This window comes from Protopterus annectens, chromosome 4.part0 (assembly GCF_019279795.1).
Source record: "Protopterus annectens isolate FY-2018-M chromosome 4.part0, PAN1.0, whole genome shotgun sequence".
NCBI lineage: Eukaryota > Metazoa > Chordata > Ceratodontiformes > Protopteridae > Protopterus > Protopterus annectens.
In genome coordinates this window covers 989,751,897-989,775,422 of record NC_056733.1, presented here as the reverse complement: position 1 = coordinate 989,775,422, position 23,526 = coordinate 989,751,897, and the positions used below count along the sequence as shown (strand labels likewise).

The 23,526-nt window shown below is 36.8% G+C and overlaps 1 protein-coding gene across 1 annotated transcript in view; it reads left to right on the top strand.

The window, feature by feature from the left end:
- LOC122800380 overlaps positions 1–23,526 on the top strand; it is a 473,875-nt gene that overhangs the window by 380,151 nt on the left and 70,198 nt on the right. The gene's annotated exons all lie outside the window — the stretch shown is intronic.

Below are 23,526 nucleotides of genomic sequence, written 5' to 3'. Positions count from 1 at the left end.
AGAACTCTCTGAGAGAGTGACTGTGCATTTTGTATTTTGTCTTTGATGTGGTAGCATCATCTGGAAACATCCACTCATCACATCTGTCTTGCCTTGCTGTAAGTTAACTAGGGTACAGTAATTTCTTTTAGATTCAGTAAGGAATATAGTAAGGATTAGTTTAGATGTTTCCTGTATTTATTTGAGACTGTCCTGCAATGTTGTTTTAAATATTTCCTATGATTTTAAACTCTGATGTCACTGTGAAGACATATTTAGTATTGTATTGTTCTTTTATTATTTATTATTAAATATATTTAACCCTAATTTTGTAGCTGATATTTGTGAGACATATTTAAGTTGTTAGTGTCTTGCATATCTATTTGGTGACACTGTGCAGGCCATTCCTAATAGCCTTGCTATTGGTCAAATTACCATTTGGATTAATAGTAACATTACACACTAGGATTAGACACCCTTTGTTAAGGGCCTTAAAGTAGCTGATAAGAGGTTCTGGTGGCAATGGTAGCTACCTTATTGTCTGGGCAGAAGGGGGCATAGCTAGTAAACCTGTGCCAACCTTTTCCAGGTGTGTGTGTGTGTGTGTGTGTGTGTGTGTGTGTGTGTGTGTGTGTGTGTGTGTGTGTGTGTGTGTGTGTGTGTGTGTGTGTGTGTGTGTGTGTGTGTGTGTGTGTGTGTGTGTGTGTGTGTGTGTGTCTATGTGTAAAGCCAATCTTCATGAGTATCTGCATCAGCTACTTGGGCAGGGACACGAAGCACTGATTCAACAGAGAGAATGTAAGAGGACTTGGCTTGGAACCCTGGCTATGGACTCAGGTCTATAGCTGTGCCAGTGGGGAGTCTTATTGGGGATCTGGAGAAAGAGGGGGAAACCAGACCTAGACTGACCGTGGTCTCTATGTGCTCTTAAGGGAAATTGCACTTAGCTATGTGTGTACTTGTCATCCTCCCAGTGTGTACATACCCCACCATTGCGAGAGGTGAGGACTGAGGCGCCTTTATTACTGGGCCAGTGTTGGGATATCATACCCCCATTCAGGCATCATTGATAAACTCACCCAGTGGGTATTAACCCATATATTGTGAGGTGGGTTGCAAACTGGTTCAATGACAGAGTTCACGCAGTCAAAATAGGGAACTCCACCTCCTCCAGCAGACCTGTAACCAGTGGTGTTCCATAAGGTTCGAGTCTGGGACACCTATTGTTCGGAATCTACTTCTCTGATGTACAGGATAAAACTAAAGAACTCTGGCTGACAAAGTTTTTTGATGACTGCAAAATGGGAGTGATCATTGAAACGCCTAGTAATGTCAACATCCTGCAAGAAGGTCTTGCACAGACTAATGACTGGTGCCAAAGTCAAGGACTTATACTTAATTAAAAAAATGCATTATCATCTCCTTCAGCAAGGGTGATGTTCCTGCAAACTACCACATCAACAGCAATACACTAAGCACACAGTCAATAGTGAGAAATCGGGACACACAGGTCAAGAGCAACCTAAATTTCAATCATCATGTCTCCACAGAACTAAGAAGAGCATTTTATATTGCTCCTCTCATAAGTAAGGCCATTACCTCCAGCAAAAAGAGGTTATAACCCCTCTGTACTTTTCCTTCATCAGGCCAATAATAAGAGTACAAAGCTCCCTTTGATATGGTCCTTTCAAGCACCTGCAGAAATTGGAGAAACAGCAAAGGTTCCTTACAAAGAAAATTCAGGGTCTTCAAGGTCTGTCTTATACAGACAGACTGAAATCATTGCATTTTACTCTGTGTCATACAGACTGCTCAGAGGTGACTTGTGCCTTGCATAAAGAGCAATTTCTGGCCCCGCTTTAATGAAAATACTGCACATTTGCAATTCAAATGGCAAATGGGTCACACACCCAAAGAACCATAATCTAGTCTGTGACATCAACAGAACTTGCTGGAGAGACAGATTTGTCGCACAAATGATACCCCACCTTTGGAACAATCTTTGTATTCATGTTAAACAAAGCCCCTCGTTGGCTCTATTTAAGCCTACTTTGGATGACTGTATGGGTAACTGGAAATATGCCCATGGGGTTCCACCTGTGTCCTTCTTGGACAGAGGCAATAGGTGCTTATTTTAGTGTCTGCTTAAACGAGACACCCTTGGGAACACAGATTGAACTTGGCTAGACTTGTAAGCGTCCTGCGTCCATTAACCTAGTAGCCTCTTATGATCCTATGATCCCTTTAAGTTCTCCTCATTCTGCAGAATGTAGACATCTGAACTGTCACCAAGACTTGGTTAAAGCCACAGGAAGTACTCCTGCAGAGAAAGGCTACAGTGCCTCCCACACATTTAGAGCAACTGTAGCACAGAGAGGGACTAAAGGTGGAGATGTGTCAGTCTGCAGAGACTTATCTTGTTTACAAGTTGCAAGAAATTTTTATGTTATAAATATTTTTAAAACGTTATCTTATGATTAGTGAGGTTAAGCCAGAATTATATTTTCATGTTAATAAAAATCTTTTTGTAAAGAGCAAAGTGTCAGCTGCACCATATTATGCAGTATGTAGACACATACAGAAGAAGTGAAAAGTGGGGATAACATTGAGTGGTGATTAATAACTGATTTCATGTTCAACTGCCTTTAGAATTTCCATTTCTGTCCTACTTTTGCATATGTGAAAGAGGTGCATCTTTAATGGTGTTTCAGTATAATGGCAAGTTTTAGTGGTATGTCTTGTTATCATATCTTCTTCTCCTATATTTAGCTTGAAAGTATGGATATAGACAATGTTTGTTTAGAGGGAAACATATCTCTGATAACTTATTGGGGCTGAGATTCTCCTGTCCATCACTGCAAGATGTGAAATACTAAGGATGCCTTTATTGACTTCCCTGACCGTGTCTTCACAAATTAATAAAAAGGGAATTGTGCATGTGCAGTTATCAGGAAATGCAAGGAGTACTAAACTTATTGTGATGGTATTACGCTGATGTACAGCTTTCTAATATGTGTGTGTGTGTGTGTGTGTGTGTGTGTGTGTGTGTGTGTGTGTGTGTGTGTGTATGCATGATGGGATCCCATAATGCATATAATCTTTCACTCAGATTGTCCATTGAGTACATTGCTATTTTATGTGGAATTAAGGCTACATTTGTAACTTTGTGATCCTGAGTCTAGTATCAGCTGCATTATAAACCTCAGACTGAAAGGGTGATATTCATTTATGTTTTAATAACACAGAATTTGTTCAGCATCCTACACCATTGCACAGTGGCATTAATGCAATGGTCAGATGAGGGTTATAATGTAATATGCTTATCAGCCAGAACTGATCACACTTGTGGCCAAACAGCAGCAGTCATGAGCATATTACAGCATAACTTAAAAATGTAGTAATAGCACAACAGTTATGTGTATAACATTTCATATGTCAGTTTTCCTATTAGAAAATGCATGGAGCAATAAAAAGAACACACAGCAGAATGCAGTTATAGGATATGCCACTGACATTACTACACCTTTGGTGTTTATGTAAATTTTTTATATTACTTTATATGTGGGCTTCCTTCTCCTGCACATTCTAAACAGCCCATAATATGAAGATGGATATGTGAGCATCAGACATCTGAGTAAATATATTGCACGATACTTTTATAAGAAGCTATTCAAAGCTTTGAAACTGTTTTATTCATCAGCATTTCATTGCCTGCCTCATTTTGCGGTGGCGTTACTACTCTGTTACTGTTTAAATTATGATCTAATATGCTCATTCAGCTGGGACTGATCACTGAGGCTTCACCCTTGTGACCAGACTTCAGCACACATGGGTATATTACATTATAACTCCCAAGCTAATTACACATCAACAGTCATTTTATAACTTTTCATATGTTAACTTTCTTGTTACAGAATGCATGGAGGATTAAAAAAGGTACATCTTTGGTGTTTATGTTACATTTCTGGAACATTTTGTTCACAAACTTCCTTCCCCTTTGTATTGTTAATAGTGTACAATATGAAGACGGAAATCCACTGATCAGGAGAATTACTGACCCATACGCTTGACTAGCCTGATATGCAAAGATATGGACAGAATAATCCTGGATATCCTAAATGACAACAAAAGTAACCTACAAACAATGAAACCAAATCAGGTTTTTCATGGGGAGGTCTTGCTTACTGAACCTGGAAAATTTCTTTGAGAAGATAACCAAAGCAATGGATGAGGGCAAAATAGTGCATACAGCCTAACTCAATCTGGCCAAGGCATTTGGCATAATATTCCACTTGGGCATTGTAGAAAATCTCACTAAACTAGGTATAAACCCCAAACTCATCTGCTGGATAGCCAGCTGGCTTGTAGACAGGACCAGAGAAGTTAGAATAAGGGGGTCTTCCTCCACCAAAATGCTGATTACTAGTGGGGTGCCACAGGGCTCAGTGTTGTGGCCAAACCGTAGCATATTACTTCATCACTTAAAAATGTAGTAATAGCACAACAGTTATTTGTATATCATTTCATATGTCAGTTTTCCTGTTAGAAAATGCATGGAGCATTAAAAAGAACACACCTTTGGTGTTTATGTTAAATTTTTATATCATTTTGTATGTGAGCTTCCTTCACCAGTACATTAACAGCCCATAATATGATGATGGAGATCTGAGCATCAGACATCTGAGTAAATATATTGCAGAATACTTTTATAAGAAGCCATTCAAAGCTTTGAAACTGTTTTATTCATCTGCATTTCATTGCCTGCCTCATTTACCAGTAACATTACTACTCTGTTACGATAGATTTTCATCTAATATGCTCATTCAGTTGGGACTGGTCAGTGAGGTTTCACCGTTGTGACCAGACTCCAGCAGACATGGGTACATTATAAGTCCCAAGCTAATTACACATCAACAGTCATTTTTATAACTTTATATATGTCAGCTTTCTTGTTACAAAATACATGGAGGATTAACAAAGGTACATATTTGGTGTTTAGGTTACATTTCTTGCACATTTTGTTCACAGACTTCCTTCCCCTGTGTATCACTAACAGTGCACACTATGAAGATGGAAATGTAAGTGCAAGCTTTATGAGTGAATTCACAACATAATTAGTCTTCAGAAGTTTAAAACGTTATTCATCAACATTCCATTACTCACCTCATTTCTCTGACTCAGAAATTGCTATGGAGGGTGTCCTAACATTCATATGACGGAAGTTGTTTGTAGTATAGTGAATTATGGGACCTGTATACCTTCTAAAAGTTGTCATCCTAACTTTAATTAATATTTTATGTCAGATATACAATCCACTACATTAGCATAAATCCATATTTTGGGCTCAGTTTTTCTCCTAAAACATTCTGTTCACAGCCTTGGCCACCTGTATCAATAGTATATGGTATGAAACACAAAATATAAACATGGGTCATTGGAGTGCATGCATGTTTTAGGTGACACAAATTTGCAAGAGCTGTGCAACCTTCCATTCTAAAACATTCCATAATATGCATTTTCAAAAAGTAGATGCAAGAAATCCAGACATAGTAGTCCATGAAAAAAGGTAACAGTAGCATGGATTATTGAAACTGCTACAGGTAGAATTACACTGTTTCATGTAAAGATAATAGCAAAGTCATAAAATATCAGGATTCATACACAAAATTGACAGTGATGTAGAAGAAAGATAGTCACACACTTCCAACAGTAGTAGGAGCAAAGGGTTTAAAACATAATCTAGAGTTGTATTTAGATCTGCAACCAATGCATGTAACTCCATATCTATTGCAGAAGGAGTCAGTTCTGAGCCCATTGCAGGAGCTGCGAAGAGCACCTTCGGGTAACATTAAAGACTGAAACAACATTAATTTCATGAACTTCAGTAAAGCATGACTTAGGAATGGGTCTATTCTCATCATAATATTAGAAACCCGAAAGATTTAGATAAATTAAATTAAATTAACATAACATAACATATAAAAGTAGGACATTGAGACATGCTAATCCATGTGTCCTGTCATTAGGTTATTGTGATTTGCTTCTGATACCTTTTCACTTTTGGTTAACTAAAGTATGTTTTTACATTAAGAAGACTAGGACTGCTGTTCTAGTGGAAGTAGAAAGGTAGCATGTTCTTTCTGATTTGGGAAATACATAAAGATGCTTAAACTTGTTGTAGCTAGTTGATACCATTTCACTTTTGGCTAACCAAAGTGTGTTTCTGCTTTACAAAAACTGGGATTCTGTTCTAATTGAGTAGTAAAGTAGCCTGCTCAGTCTGAGTTGGAAAACAGACAAGATGGCTTAAAGTGAAATTGTTTCATCAGCCAGAGGGCTTTTTACTGCCTTAGTTGCTTGGTGTTAGTCTGCACTTCCGAGCTTATTTTGCTGTGCTTTCACATTAAGAAGTTCTAGGATTATCCATCGTGTGGCAGAAGATGTGTACCTGGTCTCTTTGAGTTGGGAGGCACTCCAGGGAGCTCAAAGTGTAGTTCTTTATTGGCCTGAGGACACAGGAGCTAATTTTCTGACTTTTTTCTGTCTGCTACAAATGAGGTGTTTTTGGACAGATCTGTTCACAACACAGTAGTGGTTAGTGGTACCCTGTACAGTAGCAAACCTATAAAGCTAGTACTTAGGACTTTAACCCAGAGGGCATAAAGGCCTTGTGAGGTGCAAAGCTTAAAACAGTTAGTTAGTGCATCAAACAGCACTAATATAAGATCATACCACTATCTAACATCTAACCTTAATCCTAGGCACCTGTCAGGTGACCCCTATAAAATATCCCTATAAAATGCAGTCACTAAACCATAATAGCCAAACTCTAATAAAGGTTCTGACAACATAGATTTCTACTTTCCTAATGTGTATGTCACCAGTTTGGTAGCTATGGGCATCATGAACCAATGTAGCAATTGTCCAGGTACTGAGACAACCTTTAATTCTTAAAGAAATGAACACAGTATGGGAGAGGTGCAGGTGTATCTACCTTCAAGGCAAAACTCTCATTTACAAACAATGTTATCAAAAGCATACAAACTATAACCACAACTCACAGTGTCCACCACACACATATACCACCTATGCTGAGGTATTTAAAAGAAACTGGTCCATACCTCAGAAACTGCCTAGGAAATTAAATAACACCTGTCCTCAGCAATCACTAAAGAACACACCAAAAGCAGCAGCTAACACCACACATAAGCCTACATCTAAAGATCATCCAAGAACAAAGCTCATAAGGCAAGCAAACACGTCACCTAGTACTCTTGTCATAGGGGATTCTGTTGTACCAAAAAGAAATGCCCCTCTCACCATGCTGGACAAGGAGAATATTACAGATAGTTGCCAACCTGAAGAAGGGATCTGCTGTATCACACACTTACTCAGGTCCCACACCTCTGGTACCAGTATGATTCTATTATAGTCCGTGTGGGTGTAAATGACCTGAGCTGTACCTCACTAAACTATATGAAAAAAAGACATCACGCATCTCTCTGAATATGTATCACAGTCAGGCACATGCCTTGCGCTGAGCAGCAGTCTAGCTTCACAAAGGATGATGCCACAGTATGAACAGAAAATGATAGATTTTAATAACTGTCTCAGTTTCTGGTATCACTTCATGAGAAACCTGTATCTATCTGCATACGAGGACATGGTGAACATATCACATTGCTTTGCCAAGGATCATCTGCAGCTGTCAGTCCTGGGTCTTCAGACATTAACTAAAACGTTTTCTAACCCCCTTGTAACCTTTTTTTTAGGCAATGCCAAAATAAAAGTACTATCAACATAGCAAAAATAAATAAATAATTACACTCAAAAGAACCTTAACGTGTTACTGCTCAATGCTCAGAGCCTAAATCAGAGACTTTAAATCCTTCAAGCTCTCCTCATTCTGGAGAATGTAGACAGCTGAGCTGTCACCAAGACGTGGTTAAAGTCACAGAAAGTACTCCTGCAGTGCAAGGCTACAGTGTCTTCCACACATTTAGACCAACAGTAGTACAGACAGGGGCTAAAGGTGTCTTGATCTGCAGATACTTATCTTGATTCCAAGATGCAAAAACTTTTTATATTAGAATATTTTTTAAAACCTTATTTTATGTTTGGTGACCTCAAACCAGAATTATATTTTCATATTAATAGAAATATTTTTGTAAAGAGCAAGTATCAACTGCATTATATTACACAGTATGTAGATACATACATAAGTAGCAAAAAGTGGGGATACCACTGAGATGAGAGACTGACAATTGATTTCAAGCATAACTGCCTTTAGAATTTCTATTTCTGTCCTATGTTTGCAAACGTAAAAGAGGTGCATCTTTGAGGGTGCTTCACTATTACTGCAAGTTTTAGTGGTATGTCTTGTCACCGTTTCTTCTGCATCTATATTTAGCTTGAAAATATGGATCTAGACAATGTTTGTTTAAGGGAAACATATTTGTGATGACTTATTGGAGATAAGATTCTCCTGTCCATCACTGTAAGCTGTGAAATACTAAGGATGCTTTTATTGACCTCCCTTCCCACATCTTCACATGTTAATAAAAAAGAAATTGTGTAAGTGCAGTTATCAGGAAATGGAAGGAGTACTAAACTTATTGTGATGCTATTAGGTTTATGTACAGCTTTCTAATGTGTGTGTGTGTGTATGTGTGTGTACATGATGGCATCACATAATGCATACAATCTTTCAATCAGGTTGCTAGTTTATTACACTGCTATGGAATTAATGCTACATTGTAACTTTGCAATCCTGAGTCTTGTATGAGCTGCATTATAAACCCCAGACTGAATGGATGATATTTATTTATGTTTTAATTACACAAAATGTACACAGCATCCTACACCATTGCACAGTGGCATTAATGCATTGTTCAGACAAGGGTTATAATGTAATACGCTTATCAGCCAGAACTGATCACACTTGTGGCCAAACAATAGCACTCATGAGCATATTACAGCATAACTTAAAAATGTAGTGATAGCACAACAGTTATTTGTATAGCATTTCATATATCAGTTTTCCTGTTAGAAAATCCATGCAGCATTAAAAAGGACAAACCTTTGGTTTTAAGCTAAATTTTTATATAATTTTGTATTTGAGCTTCCTTCATGTGTAAACTCTTAAGAGCCCCCAATATGAATATGGAGATGTGAGCATCGTACATCTGAGTAAATGTATTTCAAAATACTTTGTTAATATGCAATTCAGAGGTTTGAAACTGTTTTATTCATCAGCATTTCATTGCCTGACTCATTTCACAGCAACATTTCTACTCTGTTACAGTGGAGATTATGATCTAATATGCACATTCAGCTGGGACTGGTCAGTGAGGTTTCACCCTTGTGACCAGACTGCAGCAGACATGGGTATATTACATTATAACTCCCAAGCTATTTACACATCAACAGTCATTTTTATAAGTTTTCATATGTCAGCTTTCTTGTTACAAAATGCATGGATGATTAAAAAGGTACTTAATTCATGTTTATGTTACATTTCAGGAACATTTCATTCACAAACTTCCTTCCCCTGTGTATCACTAATAGTGCACAATATGAAGATGGAAATGTGAGCACAAACTTTATGAGTAAATGCACAACAGAATAAATCACTCAGAAGTTTAAAAAGTTATTCATCAACATTCCATTGCTCACCTCATTTCTCTAACTCAGAATTTGTTATGGGGGTCCTACCATTCCTATAACAGGAGATGTTTGTAGTATAGTGAATTATGGGACCTGCATACCTTCTAAAAGTTGTCATCCTTACTTTAATTAATATTTTACGTCAGATGTACAATCCATTACAATAGAATAAATCTGTATTTGGGGCTCAGTGTTTTTCCTAGAACATTCTGTTCACAACCTTGGTCACCTACAATCAATAGTGTATGGTATGAAACACAAAATACAAACATGAGTCACTGGAGTGCATGCATGTATTAGGTGACACAAATTTGAAAGAGCTGTGCAACCTTCCATTCTAAAACATTCCATAATATGTATTTTCAAAAAGTAGATGTGAGAGATCCAGATATAGTAGTCCACGATAAAAGACAAAAGTAATATGGAATATTGGAATTGCTAAACTAGGATTACAGTGTTTCAAGTTACGATAATCCCAAAGTCATAAAATGTCAGTATTTATATGGAAAACTGATAGCAGTGTGGGAGAATGATAGACAGTTCCAACAGTAGTAGGAACAAAGGGTTTAAAAATAATCTACTGTTGTATTTATATATGCAACCAATGCATGTAATTCCATATCAGTTGTAGCAGAGTCAGTTCTGGGCACATTGTGGGAGTTGTAAAGAGCACCTTTGGCTAACATCAAAGGATTGAAGCAATATTAATTTCATGAACATTAACTGACTTAAGAATGGAGTCTATTCTCATCATAATATTAGAATCCCAAAATATTTAGAGAAATTAAATGAACATAACATAACATAATATAAAAGTAAGCTATTGAGACATGCTATGATCCATGTGTCCTGTTGTTATGTTATTGTGATTTGCTTCTAATACCTTTTCACTTTTGGCTAACTAAAGAGTGTTTTTACATAAAGAAGGCAGGGACTGCTGTTCTAGTGGACGTAGAAATGTAGCCTGGTCTTTCTGAGTTGGAAAATACATAAAGGAGCTTAAAGTAGCAATTACTTGTTGTAGCTAGTTGGTACCTTTTCACTTTTGACTAACCAAAGTGTGTTTCTGCATTATAAAAACTGGAATTGTTGTTCTAATTGTAGTAGCAAAGTAGCCTGGTCAGTCTGAGTTGCGAAACATACAAGATGTGAAATACTAAGGATGCCTTTATTGTCTTCCCTGACCGTATCTTCACATGTTAATAAAAAAGGAATTGTGTAAGTGCAGTTATCAGGACATGCAAGGGGTAGTAAACTTATTGTGATACTATTAGGTTTACCTACAGCTTTCTAATGTGTTTGTGTATGCATGATGGGATCCCATAATGCATATAATCTTTCATTCATGTTGTCCATTGAGTACACTGCAATTTTATATGGAATTAATGCTACATTGTAACTTTGAAATCCTCAGTCTAGTATGAGCTGCATTATAAACCTTGGACTGAAATGGGTAATATTTATTTATGTTTTAATAACACAAAATGTACGCAGCATCCCCAACCATTACACAGTGGCATTAATGCATTGTTCAGACGAGGGTTATAATGTAATATGCTTATCAGCCAGAACTTATCACACTTGTGGCCAAACAGTAGCAGTCATGAGCATATTACAGCATAACTTAAAAATGTAGTAATAGCCCAACAGTTATTTGTATAACATTTCATATGTCAGTTTTCCTGTTAGAAAATGCATGGAGTATTAAACAGGACACATGTTTGGTGTTATTTTTGTATTAGTTTGTATGTGAGCTTCCTTTACCTGTACATTAACAGCACATAATATGAAGGTGGAGATGTGAGCATCAGACAGCTGAGTAAATGCATTGCAGAATACTTTTTTTTCAAAAGCTAGTCAAAGCTTTGAAACTTTTTTATTCATCAGCATTTCATTGCCTGCATCATTTCACAGTGGTATTCCTATTCTGTTATGGTGGAGATTGTGGTATAATATGCTCATTCATTTGGGACTGGTCAGTCAGGTTTCACCCTTGTGACCAGACTCCAGCAGACATGGTTATATTTCATCTCCCAAGCTAATTACATATCAACAGTTGTGAGAGTTGAAGTATTCTGTTTTCAGTGCAACAAACAGGTTAAAAATGGCTTTCAGTGGATTTTTCTGAAAATGTAAAATAAATATTCTGCTTTTCAGTGTAGTACAGAGTGCACTTAGTTTGAACTCTTGGCAAAAAACATATAGCTTGGCATAAATTTACAGTGGCAAGACCAGACCAGTCAAAATAACTGGGGGTGATCTGTAGAGGTGCCTCTCACAGTGTGACATTCCTGCGCAGTTCTTCTTCAAAGTCGACTCTTCTTTCCTAAAACTTTATCCACTGACTGGAGGACAAACACTGCAGTGCACTACAGGGCAGTACAGTAATTTTTCTTCAGACAGTTGGTGAAATACAAAGAGTGGGTCATACTGTCGGACCTGAATTCACCAGCATCTAGTGACTGACAGCAGAAACTTATTCCTTAACTGATGTTCATGTCAGGCCTGATCACCTTGCCCTGAACATTTGTGGTAAATATTTTCTTCTGGGTTTTGTTTTAACAATAAATATAATTCATGAAAATGCCAAGAAGTGCACCAAGTCTTTTACTGTTGATGCATCTGAATCATATGCAGATGTATGGAATTATTTAAATACATAGTATAATCAGCATGTTAGCATTTGTAAGTCTTTACTACATAAGAGAGAAGTGTCACAGAATTTACAGAAATATGTTACTTAAATGTTGCTTTTTGCATGCCTTGTCATAAACATATTGTACGTATTTTCCAAATCCTAGAACATGACCAGGAAAAAGTAATGCCTGAAGCACAGACAAAGGTTCCTGTTTCTATATATCCTGTTGCAAACGATTTATTAGAGGGTGATGTAGATGTCAAAGTTTGTACTTTACAGTCTGATTTGCAAGAGTTTAAAGATTGGATTGCTAAAGTTAGCAACCAGCAAGATCTTGACCTCATGGGTCACCTTGAGACTTACTGTGATAAATGGAACGTGTCTGGTAAAATGCATACTGACACTGCTAAATGTACAAAGGAATTTTCTCAGTTTTTGAAAGTCTCACAGACTGAAATTAAGACCGTTACACAAACTGTTATTAAACAAGGCAGTAAAATTATTTGTATAATGTATAATAAAAGGGTTAATTGTCTATATGACAAGCAACTGGCTGACACACAGCATGACGTAATTGTTGCAAGAGAGGAAATCAAACACATTACGAGCTCAATTAGAGACACAGGAATCTGCGGCTGCTAAAGCAGCACATTTAGCTAAGGCCAAAAACTCTCCCTAAGTGGGATAAGCAGAAGGGGATTTTTAATAACATGATTACATTGGAAGCTTGGGTTCTTAAAACTGAAGGCACTGTATGGAATGATACACTTGAGAATCGCTTCTGGAATTTTATTCCTCAGCATTTCATGGCTTATATACAGTAAAAGTGGCATAAAACCATTGCACATTACAAAACAGATAAGAACAAAGACAAGGCTCATGAAGTTCAAAATATAATCTGGTTAGTAAAGAGCTAAAGCAGCAGCAGTTAACTACGCTGATAACAAATAATTTATGATGTACTATTCTACTATTCAAAAAGAGTTAAGGATACACAGCACCAACTTTCATTCAGTTACAGCAAGGCACTTAAATAGTAATAAAAAACGCAGTAAAGACATGACGTCACAAGAGTGACATGCCTGTATATTCTTTTCATCTAAAGTACAGCAAAAGGCTAATGATAAATGTAAATCATATAAATATATCTGTTTTAAGCATGTGTTATTTAAGTCACTATCTCTTATGTTACTTACAATATTTTGTAATTGTATAATAGTATAAAAATAGCAAAGACTCCAGCAAAAACAGTCTTCAAAAGTAATATTACGCATTACAACTGCATTCTAGTATCAAGTTGCAAGTATATTAATGAATGACTGAAGGTACAAGTTAGTGCTGAAGGAGTTATGGGTTAAGCATCTGGAATGCGCAGAACAGAAATAAAAAAAAAAAGTATGTAAGCTCAAATCTTTCCAGGCTGGAATGGGTAGTTACGAGGAATGTTGCATAACATAAAATGTTACTGGTGCTGACATTTATAAGGTCAAGGAAACAAGACTGGCTGCCAGGCCAAATGGCTTACGTTTTTCTAACAAAAATCCTGTTTGGTAATTGTAATAAGATGTCATACTTGTACATACGTGTCATTAATAATCTGCAAGTAAATACTACTACGAGTACAGTCAGTACATGAGCTATGGTATACAGTTAAAATAAATTATGCAGGTCCCTTTACAAAAAGGGAGGGTACAAATAACTAGTAGTAAAGCAAATGTGTAAGACCAAAGTGTCACAGTCTAGGTAACAGCCAAAGGGCAAGCATGCATTCAATTATCACAGCATAAAGCAAATAAACAATACTGCAATAAACTAATGTATATTACAGGGGAAAGGGCATGCAGTGTAAACAATACTGCAATAAACTAATGTATATTACAGGGGAAAGGGCATGCAGTGTAAACAATACTGCAATAAACTAATGTATACTACAGGGGAAAGGGCATGCAGTGTAAACAATACTGCAATAAACTAATGTATACTACAGGGGAAAGGGCATGCAGTGTAAACAATACTGCAATAAACTAATGTATACTACAGGGGAAAGGGCATGCAGTGTAAACAATACTGCAATAAACTAATGTATACTACAGGGGAAAGGGCATGCAGTGTAAACAATACTGCAATAAACTAATGTATACTACAGGGGAAAGGGCATGCAGTGTAAACAATACTGCAATAAACTAATGTATACTACAGGGGAAAGGGCATGCAGTGTAAACAATACTGCAATAAACTAATGTATATTACAGGGGAAAGGGCATGCAGTGTAAACAATACTGCAATAAACTAATGTATACTACAAGGGGGAAGGGCATGCAGTGTAAACAATACTGCAATAAACTAATGTATATTACAGGGGAAAGGGCATGCAGTATAAACAATACTGCAATAAACTAATGTATACTACAAGGGGGAAGGGTATGCTTTCAATTTTACCCTAATTGTGTCTGAAATAAAACAACAGCATTTAGCTAACGTGATACAGGTCCTTCAAACACTGCAGGAGGCAGGGTTTAAGGTTAAAAGTGAAAAGGTACAGTTCATGGCATGACATGCATTCTAGCCAGAAGAAATTACCCTTTCTGGAGTGGAGACCAAAGAAAAATGCAGCTTTTTGCAATTTAAAGCAGCACTGGCCAAGTCTACAAAATTAGTATCTGCAAGTCTAACACGTCCCTTTGTGTTACAGACAGCAGCTGGACCCAACACATTCTCTGTTGTCCTTTTACAGAAGTGGTCTCACGGCTCTGATGCTAAAATGAAAAATACTTTACATTCTTCAGTAAAAAGATGACACGTGTTGAGAGGGTATATCACCCATGCATTCAGCAACTTTTGGCCATTTACTGAGGTTTAAAATGAACTGAATACTTAACATGACGTCAGTCAAGCAGTGTTTGCAAAATAGTTAGCATTATTTAGTGTCAAGAAAGTTACAATAAAGGCAGAAGATAAGTATTACTTATCTAACTTCAAGAAATATGAAGGAACAACAATTCTTTGTGGCTGCATATGTCTACATGGGCAAGGAGAGGGTTTGTTGATAATATGGACAAACCACTCAAGCATGCTTCTGTGTTAGACTATTTAAAATTTAGAATGTGGTCAGTCCCTTGTGGGTTGCTACAGTATCTTAAAGGTAAAAGCTCATCAAAAAGCTACAAATTAAAATTTTCAGTTAAATAACTACGCTGACCAAATGGCAAAAAATCAGCCAAGGAAGAAATGCAATTGTATCCTACAGAATACCTTTCTGGTTGTTGTTGTTGTTGTGTCTTTCGGCTTTTCCCGGTTAGGGGTCGCCACAGCTGAACTCCGGTCTGCTAATAATTGGCAGTAGATTTTTACACACTGAGTTGCCAGCCCTGACACACAACCTTCAATGAAGGTACGCCCATTCATGCATGTCTCCACACAGAATACGTTCTAGCTGAGAATCGAACAGGACAACATCTTACTGTGAGGTGACAATGCTACCGCAGCACCACCACTGCAGTCTACAGAACACCAGACATTTTCAGCTAAGTTTGGACTTCAGGAAGAATTACAAAAATGTACTCTTGTAAAAGAGAGTCCAGAGCAATATTTTGCAAAATGTTTTAAAGACGGTTTTAAGTCTTCCTTATATACCATACCAACAGGCACAACAGTTTGTTAAAAATAATCATCAGGTACTGGGACATTTGGGTACACAGAAGTTCTGGCCCATTGTAAAGGACAAGTACTGACATCCACAGTTAAAGAAAATTTGTGATTTAGTGCATGCTGAATGCTGAATATGTTTGCAGGTTAATGCTCAACTGAAAAAAAACACAGTTACTAAGGGTAACTCCAGCGGATGGACCTTGGTATGCCATCCAAATTAACTTTGCAGATCCATTACCCCCAGCTAAAAGTGGATACAGTTATCTTCTAGTGGTAGTTGATGTATTTTCAAAATGGGTAGAAGCAATTCCTACCAAAACAATGACGGCTAAGGCTACAGCAGAAGCCTTATGGAAAAACATTTTTTGTCATTGGGGATGGCCACGAATTATCAAATCCGATAATGGGCCACAGTTTGTCAGTAAACTGATGAAAGCTCTGTGTGATTTGTTTGGTATCTAGCAAAGATTTCATGTTCCTTACCATCCTCAGTCCAATGGGATTGTTGAAATAATGAACAGGACTCTTAAGGAATGTCTTAAGAAAGCCTGCATGGAAAAAGGTGTAAATTGGGTAAAACATTTACCTGGAATCTTTCTGGGTGTCAGAGCAACTCCTCACAGTAAGACAGAGATTTCACCTTTTGAAGTCATGACAGGCAGAAAAATGCCTATACAGTTGCCATTTGATCCTACTGTTAGAAACAGACCATTACTAGAAACTACACAGCATCAACGATGGTTAAAAGATATTTCTGAATTGTATCAAAGCCTATCAAACATGCAAGCATTCAATTTACGGTCAAAGGATCCTGTTCCAGAAGAAAACCTTCCCTCTGGGACACAGGTATTAATTAAGATGTTCCAGACAGACGGTCCATGGGATAGCAATGGGCAAGGACCTTTTGAAATAATTGCTCAGTTAGGACCTCTAGTGTACAAAGTTAAATGAAAAAAGAAAAACAAAATGATTCTTGTTCACAGAGATCAGTTGAAAGTCATTAAGTGACTTCATGTTTTGTATTTTTTTTAGATACATGGCAAATGCCAAGTCTAAAACAGTTGGAAAAAGCATCTATCAAAACAACATTTCAAATGAATACCTCTCACATGGGGAGGCTATACTGTTGTACATAATGAACATTTTGTTTGTTATTGTACTGACTGCACTCATTGGAGCCCTTGGGGTAAGGTGCCAAACAAGACAAATGCCAGTTTAAAAAGTAAACAAAGACAACAACACTCTAAAGTTAGGTTGGCGCGAATGCTCAAAGGCAAATCTTTTTTGTGGGCAAAGATGGCTTAATAATGGGCAAAGACAGTAGGACAATTTTACTTGTCTGTCTAATGCTAATTGTACCTTTGGACATATAATAGTTCCCAGTAATGTTACCGTTTGGTCTGCAGTTATGGGTCATTATATTCGACCAAATACTGGTAAGGTAACCCTTGAAATTGATTCTAAAGCTTCTATTAAATGTCAATTTCCTATATTTTATTTGGGAAAAGGAGAAAACTCAAAGAAATATCCACCATCAATACAACGGCTAGTCTTCACTTATATGAAGAAATGTGGAAATCATACCTTACAGGGAATTAGTATTCCTCCTAACAATACAAAAGTGCACATACATTTTACTATTGGAGTTTCTGTAATATGTACTAATACCACAGTCATTACAGGCAGCATGCATTGGGCATATTTTCTATCAATATTGACAGGTAAACCTACCTCTGTTCATACAGACCATTTGGTTAAGATTCCCTTCTACCTGTAAAAGAGTAGGTAGACAGTATCAAAAGGTTGTAGTACATTTTAACATTACATTTCCAGACACAGACAAATGCCGACATAAACGAGCTTGGTAGAATACTTTGCTGGGGGGTTTGGGTACTGGAATAGGGGCTATTAATGCAGCTGATATTGAAATTCTAACTAATCGTTTAGAAACAGTAGGGGAAGATATCTCTCAGATTGTACATTTACAAGCATCTTGGAATCCAGAAATATGGAAGACACACCTGCATAACATAAATTATCAGTAGCAATTTGTAGACTAGTATGATGCTCTGCAGGTACATCAGGTGAAATTTGATGGTAACGTGACAGTTTTTGTAAATGAGATAAAAAATACTATGCAATCTTTGTATGTAAAATTCAAAAAAATAATGTACAAATTGAACTGATGTTACAGAAAACTATATACTGAGGTAACATATTGTACTCCGCAATACTGCACAGGACAGTTTTCACATTATAATATTACTGATACCACTGTTATGTGTCAATTTACGGTATTACCTATGATATTTCTCGTACCAGAAGGGCATGAGTATCGGTTGCCATAATTTGAAGGCAATCATATAGATATGAGAAGGAAAACACATACAACTGAGTATTGTACACAGACTCAAAATGGATTAATTTGTGGACAGCCTTCGCCTGTCTATGAACCATGCGTACTGCAACATTCTGTTAACTTATGTAAGTGGGCCATTATGCCGTCTTCTTTTCAAAGGTTTATAGATGTGGCTCCTCAGTATGTTTGTCTTGTTACAGATCAAGATGTAGGTCATAATTTAAAATGACCTTTTGTAGGCTGTTTATCACATGTAGATTTCCTTAAATGGAATAATCATAGCTATGTGTTTACTGAACCCATAGAAGCGAATGTTTCCACAAGTTGGAATTATGACAATACAGCTTCCCAATATATATGTATCTTTGGATAATTTAAAGAAATAAAGAATAACACTGAGGTTCTCAGAGAGTATTTGGGAAAAAGAAATAAAAGTATTCTGTATTATGAGGCATTAAGCATCATTGTCAAAGATAAATTACTTAGTTTGGCTGAAAAGACCAAAAAAGACACTGCTCACAATTGGTGGCATATCTTTACTGGTTGGTCAAAATCAGGAAAAAAACTGTTAAATTGGTTGATAAATCCTGTATTAGTAGTGTTAGGCATTATAGTCATATTAACTGTCTGGAATTGCTGTTTAAGTTGCCATTTGCGGTATATTTCAACTCCCAAGCTAATTATTTATCAACAGTCATTTTTATAACTTTTTGTATGTCAACTTTCTTGTTACAAAATGCATGGATGATTAAAAAGGTACATATTTCATGTTTATCTTATATTCTGGAACACTTCATTCATAAACTTCCTTCTCCTGTGTATCACTAATAGTGCACAGTATGAAGACGGAAATGTGCGCACAAGCTTTACGAGTAAATGCACAACAGAATAAGTCACTCAGAAGTTTAAAACATTATTCATCAACTTTCCATTGCTTACCTCATTTCTCTGAGTTGGAATTTGCTATGGAGGGGGTCCTAGCATTCCTATAACATGAGTTATTTGTAGTATAGTGAATTTTGGGACCTGCATAATTTCTAAAAGTTGTCATACCTAACTATAACTAGTATTTTACATCATATGTACAATTCATTACATTAGAATAAATCCATATTTTGGTTTCAGTTTTTCTTTTAGAATATTCTGTTCACAAGCTTGGTCATCTGCCATCAATAGTAAATTGTATGAAACATTAAATAAAACATGAGTCATTGGACTGCATGCATGTTTTAAGTGACACAAACTTTCAAGAGCTGTGCAACCATCCTTTCTAAAACATTCCATAAGATGTATTTTCAAAAATAACATATGAGAAATCCAGACATACTAGTCTATGAAAAAAGACAAAAGTAGCTACATCCAGCATTACAGTGTTTCATGTAGAGATAATCCCAAAGTAATAAATTATCAAGATTTATAGGCAAAATTGAGAACAATTTGGAAGAAAGATAGTCACACAGTTCAAATAGTAGCAGGAGCAATGGGTTTAAGAAAATAATCTATAGTTGTATTTAGATCTGCAACCAATGCATGTAACTCCATTTGTATTGCAGAAGGAGTCAGTTCTGGGCACATTGTGGGAGCTGTGAAGAGCACCTTCGAGTAACATCAAAGACTGAAACAACATTAACTTCATGAACTTCAGTAAAGCATGACTTAGGAATGGGTCTATTCTCATCGTAATATTAGAAACCCAAAAGATTTAGATAAATTAAATTAAATTAAATTAACATAACATATAAAAGTAGGACATTGAGACATGCTAATCCATGTGTCCTGTTGTTATGTTATTGTGATTTGCTTCTGATGCCTTTTCACTTTTGGCTAACTAAAGTGTGTTTTTACATTAAGGAAACTGTGACTGCTGTTCTAGTGAAAGTAGAAAGGTAGTCTGCTCTTTCTGAGCTGAGAAATACATAAAGGAGCTTAAAGTAACAATTACTTGTTGTAGCAAGTTGGTACATTTTCACTTTTGACTACCCAAGTGTGTTTTTGCATTACAAAAACTGGGACTGCTGTTCTACTGACAGTAGTAAAGTAGCCTGGTCAGTCAGAGTTGGGAAACATGCAAGAAGACTTAAAGTCAACATTTTTTTTAAGTTTTTATTGGGTTTTCAATTTGCAAAATAATCACAACAATATTTACAGTCAGAGATTTGTGAACATGTTTGTGTTTGGGAAGTCTCTGGTGTTTAGGTAGGTTTCTGCTGAGGACCTCCACATATACAGGTATGTGTAATGTGGGTTTGGGTATAGTAGGAGGTGAGGTATGCATGCTGACAACCCACTCATTGTCATATGTACTTACTGGTGTGTGAGGGAGTATAGAATCAAGGTTCTTAATATAGTTGCATCTCTCACATGTTGAGTTTGTGTGGACTAGGAGTAGAGAATTGTCAGTGAACATGAGGCAGTTGCTACACTGACTCAGGATGCCCATGTCAACCAAGCTGGCAGGAGAAACTGTGGGAGATTGTCCATCCATAGTGTTAGGTAAATTTATATTATCAGCAAAAGAGGTCACACTTAAGAATGGCTAGTGTGTGAGGGGTGTGTTGGTACCTCTCAGGCTAGGCTTAGTGTTCAACCTGACAGTAGAGCAGGGTCATGAAAAACATCTGGAGGACCACAAGCAAAGTGCTAAGGGAAAATTTAACAAGCAAAACATTTGCATCTCAATGGTAACCATCATTCCATGGCAGTGCACGATGGTGCATTGCACAAAAACAGCCACAAGTGAAGGGCTTAAATAAAACAAGAAATAACCCTTTTAACTCAAACTAGCCAATAAGGATGCTCCCTCTGAGCTCTAGCCCAATCACCTTTGATTAGACAGGACCAAGACAGCACTCTCCTTCCACAAGGGTGCAGAAGGGCCTTCACCAACACAGATGGCTTGCATTTGATGCTCAGAAGTTGCAAAACAGACCCAGAAACAGCAAACCTGGAACTAGGCTATGCTACAGCTGAACTAGTACAGTATACAGTAAAATGTATACTGTAATAATGTATTTTTTTATTTTTCATTTTAAGCATTGCTACATCCCTTGTAAATAACGTAATGCTAACCAAATTTCTCAAACATATTGTTACTGCATTCTCAAAATACTGAACTTTTGCCTTGTATATATTCGTATTGTATATTTTTCTCTCTTTTTGTACTGTTAAGAATCTTACAACTTGAATTGTTAGGTTTTCTTATTTTTTAATTACTTTCCTGGAGATTTTCTCCTCAGGTCTCCACTGAAATCGGGCTCTCTTGGTCCAGTCGGACTAACCCAGTTAACAAATGTAAATAAAATAAAATAAATAAAAATGTGGCCAAAACAGTTCAGACAATTCAAACAGATAAAAGAATGCAAACCAAATTAAAAGTGCAATATAAGAGCAAAAACAGGCACTTATAATTAGTTAGAAGCAACAGATACCGCAGATCTATCAGCTGGTTGTAGTGCTCAGGTGAAACCAAACTGTCGAGATTCAGCATGTCTGAATCTAGCCTGTGCTATAAAATGCAGAAGTACTAGAAATTCAAAGTGCATAAATCACAGTCACAACAGCAATAAAACAGTTTAAATAAAGTAGCAATTCACCATCAATTCCCAGCTTAGAAGGGTGAAGGCCACACTCTCCTGCCACAAGAGTCAAGACCAAAAATTGTTCTAATGTAAAAACAACTGGTTTTGGAGGACAAGTGCTTAAGCCAAAACTAAGACACTTCAGAATAACAGACACAATAGGCCTTCAACCAGCAATTACTAGCTTAGAAGGGTGTATACTAACCTCTCCTGCCAGAAAAGTTTAGACTACAAATCCTACTAATGTAAAGCAACTGGTTTGGAACCCAAATGCTTAAACCAGAATAAAGACACTTAGAATAACAGGCACAATAAGCCTTCACCAGCAATTCGCAGCTTAGAAGGGTGTAGGCCACACTGTCCTGCCACAAGGGTCTGGACACATACCCTCCTAATGTAAAATAACTGGTTTAGAGCTCAAGTGCTTAAACCAGAACTAAGACACTTTCAGAATAACAGACACAATGAGCCTTCAACCAGCAATTCACAGCTTAGAAGGGTGTAGGCTATCCTCTCCCGACACAAAAGTTTAAACCACAAAACTTTCTAATGTAAAATAACTAGTTTGGAACCCAAGTGCTTAAACCAGAACAAAGACAATTAGAACAACAGGAACAATAAGCTTTCACCCAGCAATTCCCAGCTCAGAAGGACAGAGACTACCCTCTCCTCCCACAAAAGTGTAAATCACAAACCTACTTAATGTAAAATATCTGGCCTGAAGCCCAAGTCCTTAAACCAAAACTAAGAGACTTAGAGTAACAAATACAATTTAATCAGACTACTAACAAGCAATAATAAATGCAGCAGAATAAATGCAATTGAACACTTTAAGAACAAGCAGCAAAAGCAAAATAAATTGATAAAGTTGTAAGAGATACAAATACAGTAAAAGTAGCTGAATAAAGTATTTTAATTGGGCTACTAACAAGTAGTAAATGCAGCCAAATAAATGCAATGGAACACTTTTAAAAACAAGCAGCAAAAGCAAAATAAAGTAATAGAGAAGGAAGAGGCACAAATATGTAAAAGCAGCTGAATAAAGTGCAATGTGTTAGTTAAGTAGAAAGGGAGGAAACACAAGATAAGTCAAAGTTAAGAAACTAGGGAGTGAGCCTTCCCAAATAATCTTACTGTGCTCAATAGAATGAGCTGATGAAATGGGACTGTGAGGAGTGGCCAGTATCATATTTATACAGGCAGGCAACTCAAACGCCACCAAGTTTTAAGAATACAACAACATTTGGGCAGGTGGGTGGAAAAAATAAAATGAAGACAGAATCAGAACAGAAGTGTGGATTCCAGCAATATCAAGAATCCTTGGAAATGAATTCACTAACCCTGAGATATGTTCACAAAACACAACTTTTGCAGAATGCTGTTAAAACAGCCTAAAAGCAATATAGTTACAAGCAGATGGAGTTTCTTTAACAAGTGCAGGCTGAAAACAGTGATAAATTCAACCAAATAAATAAATGCAACAACCTAAGAGCAGTCCAGTCACAAGCAGATGGAGTTTCTTTAACAAGTGCAGGCTGAAAACAGTGATAAATTCAACCAAATAAATAAATGCAGCACATGATTGTTAAATTCCACTGAAACAGTTAGAGCAAGTGCAAAAAAATATATTTACATCAGCTTTGTATTTCCAGATGATT